This window comes from Panthera uncia, chromosome D1 (genome assembly GCF_023721935.1).
Source record: "Panthera uncia isolate 11264 chromosome D1, Puncia_PCG_1.0, whole genome shotgun sequence".
Taxonomy (NCBI): Eukaryota; Metazoa; Chordata; class Mammalia; order Carnivora; family Felidae; genus Panthera; species Panthera uncia.
This window is the reverse complement of record NC_064808.1, coordinates 66,097,530-66,104,045: the sequence shown is the minus strand read 5'-3', so window position 1 is coordinate 66,104,045 and position 6,516 is coordinate 66,097,530. Positions and strand designations below refer to the sequence as shown.

The following is a 6,516-nucleotide window of genomic DNA, read 5'->3' as shown; positions in this document are numbered from 1 at the left end:
CTTTGATGTTGGAAGCACACTGTGTCATGCATAGCGTGCTGGGTAAGAAGATGGCTGAAGACGACTTTACAGACAGGATAATCACTCCAGCAGACAGATGGAAGGGGGAAGGGGGTCTGGCTTTGTACCTGTAAGTGCAGCTGCACCTTCCTTGATGAAGCTGTTCTGTATTCTAGAATCTCTCATTCGGTTTGCTCAAGTAATCCAGATTTGAATAAACAGTCACTGTGTGGAAGCTAACTCAGATCATTTATTATAAAACTCCTTGATTTATAGGAAATATGTGGTTTCTAGGAGGAGAAAATGAGACAATCTGAGATATAATGGTTATTATTCATAAGAAATGAATGGTCTTTGCTCTCTTTCTAAAAGCATTATTCTCATAAGGAAATTATAACACCCAAAGGTTTTATTGGCATTAATGTGGTTATATCTATGTTCATTATGATGATAATCATAACAGTGTTACCATTTTTGAGCTTCTAGCTTAGGTCAGTGGAAGGGAGAACTCAAACCGCCTTCTAGGAGAGTTTGAGCTTGGCTTCAGGTTAAACCATATGGCTTTGGAGAGCTGCTCATATTCAGTCTCTAGGCTGTAAGCTCCATAAAGGTAAAGGTCTTCCCTATCATCTTCAGGACTGTATTATACTAGCAGAGCGTCCAGTACATGATGGGTGTTACATCAATATTTGTTGAAATATTTAACATTCATTATCACTTTTAATACAACAATCCTGACAACTCAATAGTATTGCTCTGGTCTGTGAATAATAAAGTTAGCCTGCTTGTTTCAAATCTATCTGCAGAATTATGGATGAGATGCGGTATTGCAGGGTTGGAAGAAATTTGCTTTATGGTCACATGATCTCTGAGTTTAACATGGGAGAATCAAGGCAAATAATATTGTTTATGTAAGATGCTTTTCATGCTTTCACAGAACGCGAAGAAGTAGCTCTGTTGGCCATCTGACTAGAGAAGAAGTTTGAAACCGTATTTATGGGGAAGTGGAGATGTTTGGTCTGGAGAAGAGAATGCTTCGGGGACATAGTAACCATACTTTCATACCCAAGGCCAACTCAGAGCACAAGAGACTGTCTTGAGTGTGTAGGCCCAAAGGCCAGAATGCACTGCAAACTTTAGGGAAACCAATTTTGGTTTGATATAGGGAAGAACATTGTAACTCCTTGTGCTGTTTAGAAATAGATCACCTTGGAGGTAGTGAATCCCATTGTTGGCAAATGACCACATGATCACTTGACAATGGTATTGTAAAAGGGATTTAAGCATTAGCTAAGGGGAGAAAGACACTAGGCTAAATGAATATCTCCTTCTTATCTCCTAGAATATTATGATTCTATAATCATGTATTTGAAATTTATAAAGATGATACCCAGGTAAGAATATATTTAAAAGAAAATTAGGTAATAGCTTAGGTCAGATTCCATTAGCCTATAACGTCCCCTAAAGCAGGATATTTGTCTATGTGATACAGCACTGTGTTCTGTGCACCCAGCACCATGTCTGGCACATAGTATACCCTTAGTAACCTGTGTTAAATGAATCAGTTGGAATCCTGGGCACACTGGGGAACCTATCATGCTCTGAACATTGACTTCACAAGAAGTTATGGAGTGTGCTAGGAATGAAAGCTGAACCAGATCACCTTTCCTGTTCCCCTTTCCTATATGGAAATGCTAGAGGGAAGCATTTCCATTTATTGGTGTGGGTTTTTTTTAATGTTTATTTTTTTGAGAGAGAGATAGAGAGCGAGCATGAGCAGGGGAGGGACAGATAGAGAGGGAGACATAGAATCTGAAGCAGGCTCCAGGTTCTGAGCTGTCAGCACAGAGCCCGACACAGGGCTCGAACCCACGAACCATGAGATCATGACCTGAGCCAAAGTTGGAGGCTTAACCAACTGAGCCACCCAGGTGTCTTTCCACTTTGTGTTTTAAATGTTGCACTCACATAGAATCTTTTCCTTGGGAGAAGTGCTTCAATGTGTGTATTTCCTGTTGGCCTCACTAGCTCACAAGCTATTTGTGAGTAGACCATGCAGAAGCCAACTTGGAGAATGCTGGAATGAGAGGGTTGGCAGGGCTCTAAGAAATGCCCTACTCTATCTGCAGTTGAGAATGTACAGGAGTGATGTGGACATAAATTAGGCTGAAAACCATAATCCAACATGGGAAGTCACCCCTGGAGGTGACACTGGAGAAACCCCAGAGGGAGACAATGATTTAATCTGTCTAGCACCAATCAAGATCTCAATACAATACAGTTGACCCTTGGGGGTCTGGGTGGCTTAGTCAGTAAAGCGTCTGGCTCTTGATTTCAGCTCAGGTCATGATCTCACAATTTGTGGGTTCAAGGCCCACATCCAGCTGTGCCCTGACAAGTGCAGAGCCTGCTTGGAATCTCTCTCTCTCTCCTTTTCTCTTTGTCTCTTCCCTGCTCACAGCATGCACAAGTGTGCACGCACGCTCTCTCTCTCTCATAATAAATAAATAAACCTAATAACAAAACAAAACAATACAGTTGGCCCTTGAACAACAACAGGTTTGAGCTGTGTAGGTTCACTTACATGCAGGTTTTTTTTTTCAATAGAGTACTATAGTACTATAAATGTATTTTCTCTTCTTCGTGATTTTAATAACATTTTTGTTTCTCTAGTTCACTTTATTGTGAGAGTACAGTTATAATACCATAGTATAAAAAATGATTGTTATCCTATCAACAAGGCTTCTAGGCTACTAGTAATTTTTAAGTCAAAAGTTATATGCAGATTTTCAATTGTGTGGGAGGTTGGCTCTAACCCTTTCATTGTTGAAAGGTCAACTATACAGTGAACAAATAGTTTCCAGCAGCAGTGCTTAACTTGGGACCAGAAAGCCTGGATTCTTCTCTGAATCTGCTGTCACTGCCTGTGTGATCCTTACATGTTCCTTATCCTCTCTAGATGTCATCTGGGGCTATCAAGCATTCAAACAACTATCCTATCTGGGGGATACCAGTTATAGAGGCAGGAGGGCATGGTTGTCTTAACTAGCAGCAGAAATGGAGAAAAGCAAATGACTTCAAGGGCCACTTAAAGCAGTAATTGGACATGGGATGTGAAATGGGGGTGGGGGTGGTGAAGGACAACTTCTAGATTTCTAACCTAGGCAGCTGGGTGGATGGCAGTGATGTTTGCTGAAATAGGAACCAGCAAGCAGGAGTGGCTTTTGAGAGGAAGCTGATGAACCATACCTTGTACTCCCGGAAAAGGCCACACACTCAGAAAGATCCTGGCCCTTAGGCTCTTCCCCTACCTCCCTGTGTGAGAATAAGCCCACTGCATGAGAGCGTGGGCAGACCAGGTAGCTTCAAATGTGACAGAGTCCCCTGGTTATGCTTCCTGATGCAAGAATGTTTCAGGAGCTGGTGTAATTCAGCTTTAAAAAGATGAATATCTTTTCTTATTGCTAAGGCAGCTCCAGAAGGCAAATATGGAGATCTGGGACCCACAAACCTAAAATTACAAAGAAGAGAACCAGGGGATACTTCAAGATTAGAAGCTGGTTTTCTGCCAGAACTTTGCTTTATTTAATACCCTCACCCACACTCTCCTTGGTTTCCAAAGACCAAATGCGAGGCTTGGCTCCTACATCTTGTCATTGTCTCTAGGCCTTGGTACTGAATGAATGAAACCAGTAGAATAAAAAAAAAAAAATGGAGCTCCCTAAGGCCTGGGAGGGGCTAGGAGCATCCAGCAGACTGAGAGACTGAGGGAATGGCAGGATGGAGATTGATGTGTAATGAAGAGAACAGAGCAACCATGGCACTGAACTACCACTGATCTCAGCCTTGCTGCAGGTCTGGGTTCACTGAGCTGACCCCCTTAAAGCCATGATGGAGTATAGAGATAACTGACATCTCATAGCATCTTCTGAATATTGCTGTGTGGAGAGGACCCGTTTTTATATATAGCAGAAAGGGACATGAAGGAGACAAAGGTGGGGAGAGCAAATGTGAAAATGTGAGAAATTGCATCTGTCATTTTTAAAAAAGAGTAAGTTTAGGGGCATCTGGGTGGTTCAGCCGGTTGAGCATCTGACTTTGGCCTCTGTGAGTTCAAGCCCTGTGTCGGGATCTTTGCTGACAGCTCAGAGTCTGGAGCCTGCCTTGGTTTCTGTGTGTGTGTGTCTCTCTCTCTCTGCCCCTCAACTGCTCTCTCTCTCTCTCTCTCTCTGAAAAGAAATAAATGTTGAAAAAAATTTTTTTAAAGAACAAGTTTTGGGGCACCGGCGTGGCTTGGTCGGTTGAATGGCTGACTCTTGGTTTTGACTCAGGTCATGATCCCAGGGTCGTGAGTTCAAGCCCCGCATCAGGCTCTGTGTGGAGCATGAGCCTGCTTGGGGATTCTCTCTCTCTCTTTCTTAAACAAACAAACAAACAAATAAATAAAATAATATGTTTTTGTTTCTAATTACAAAAGCAATATGTTTATGGTAGAAAATTTAAGAAATAGAGAAAAGCAAAATAAAATATTCAGCTGTAATGCTACTAACCACTCTTGCCATTTGATAAATATTCACTGAATGCTGACTAGCTGAGGCACAATTCAAGGACCACAACAACTTCAAGACTTAAGTAATCTTATCACTCCCTTTTAATCAATGAAAGCAAGAAATGAGGTTCAGAGAGGCTGAGATTTGCCTGAAGACATACAGTTGGCAAATGGTAGAGCCCAGAATTGAACCCGGATCTGTACCCTAGTTCTCTCACAAAACTTTGTCTTAATCCATGGATAATACAAGAAGTGATGCCACTTTCTCAAGTAATCCCAATTTTCAGATGGGAAATCCTCCACAGCAAAAAGATACTGTACAAAGATGTTTAACAAATATGTCTTGCCTTTCCTCAGCTGCCACTAAGGTCCTGGGTCTCTCTGGGGAAGCTAAGTGTGTGTTGGGGTGAGGCCTTCACTTCATCCGGTGAGTAGCACTGTGCCCAGTAGCACCCGCTCAGCGCTCACTGGCCCACAGCCTCCTTCTCACAGCTCTCCGGCATCTCCTCAGCCCTCAACCTGTACCACGATGCGGTGACAGTCACAGAGGATAACAACGCCCTCACTGAAGCATCACGTGTAAATGCTGAACCTTTCTGGCCAGGCTTGTTTGCAAAGGCAGGCCCTGGCCAGTGTCAACATCGGGAGCCCCATCTGCAGTGTAGGGGCTGGTGGACCTGCCCCAGCAGCTGGCGCTGCACCAGAGGGAGGTCCCACCCCCTCCACCACCGCTGCCCCAGCTGGCGAGAAGGAGGTGGAAGCAAAGAAAGAAGAATCGGAAGAGTCTGATGATGACATGGGCTTTGGTTTTTTGACTAACCTCTTCTGTAACCTGTTCAGCGAAAAGCTGAACTCTTAAAAAAAAATGTGTCTTGTCTTTTAAGTCTTGTCACACTTCCTGCAATTTTGTAAACTCATCCATTGCAAAAGTGATGTTTTGATTCTTTGCCCTTTCTGACAACCAGAACAGAAAGAGACTCTCCTTCCATTACTTGGCTTGAGGCTTCCTTCTGCTTCTGCCCAAAGCAGGCTGTGGTTAGCACTCACTGTTTAACCTCTTCCTCCTGCAAGTCCTTTTTTGAAGTAGAGCCTTTTTCTTTTCTTTTCTTTTCTTTTCTTTTCTTTTTTCTTTTCTTTTCTTTTTTCTTTTTTTGAGACCACTTTGACACCATGGACATTCTGTAATCCTAAATTATCAAGCCAATCACTTAAAAAGAAAATGAACAAATGTGTGTGACAACCCTACCCCATTTTAAGGCTTCATCATCTACCACCACATCTCTGACTCCAGCTCTAGTCTTGAATCGCTGATGAGACTCAGTTCATCCTGTCATTAGGATCAGTTTCTACTGCACAGAGTACTTGATGATTTTTTAAAAGTTGAAAGTTTAATGCTTTATTCTTCATAGAAATGAATTAAGTGTGAATGTCAAAATAGCACTAGCATCAAAATGACCTTAAGAAAATGTCATATACCCAGTACCCAATTCTGACTACCCAGCTTTGCCCCTAGCCAGTCACTTGCTGTCAGCTTTAGACACTTCCTGTGCATCCCGCACTATTAACTGGCCCTGCCTCTTCCAGAGGACTCTCTAGTGGTTCTTAATCTAGGGTTGTCATTCAGATTGAGAGCTTTGGAACCAAACTGCCTCAGTTCAGATTCCTCCATTACCACTCTCTGTGTGACCTTGGAAAGTTATTTAACTTCCCTGTGACTCATTTTTCTTGTTTGTTAAGTGGGGAAAATGATACCTATTTTATAAGGTCGTTGTGACATCAAATACTTGAAATGCTAGTGCTTGCAAAGGTCTTCTAACATGGGTTGGCATATTGTAAGCATGTAGTTAATGTTACTTATTAAGACAAGTGGAGTTGTCTGTCCATCGTGTCACCCCAAGAGCCAGTAGTCAAGATCTATTTCTTAAAAATAATTTAAAATTTTAGTGATTTTCCTGTAGTATTTATTG

The 6,516-nt window shown here is 42.2% G+C and overlaps 1 pseudogene; it reads left to right on the top strand.

The window, feature by feature from the left end:
- The first annotated feature begins 4,785 nt into the window (after positions 1 to 4,785).
- On the top strand, positions 4,786 to 5,699 carry LOC125929453 (60S acidic ribosomal protein P1-like; annotated as a pseudogene).
- Positions 5,700 to 6,516: the final 817 nt, after the last annotated feature.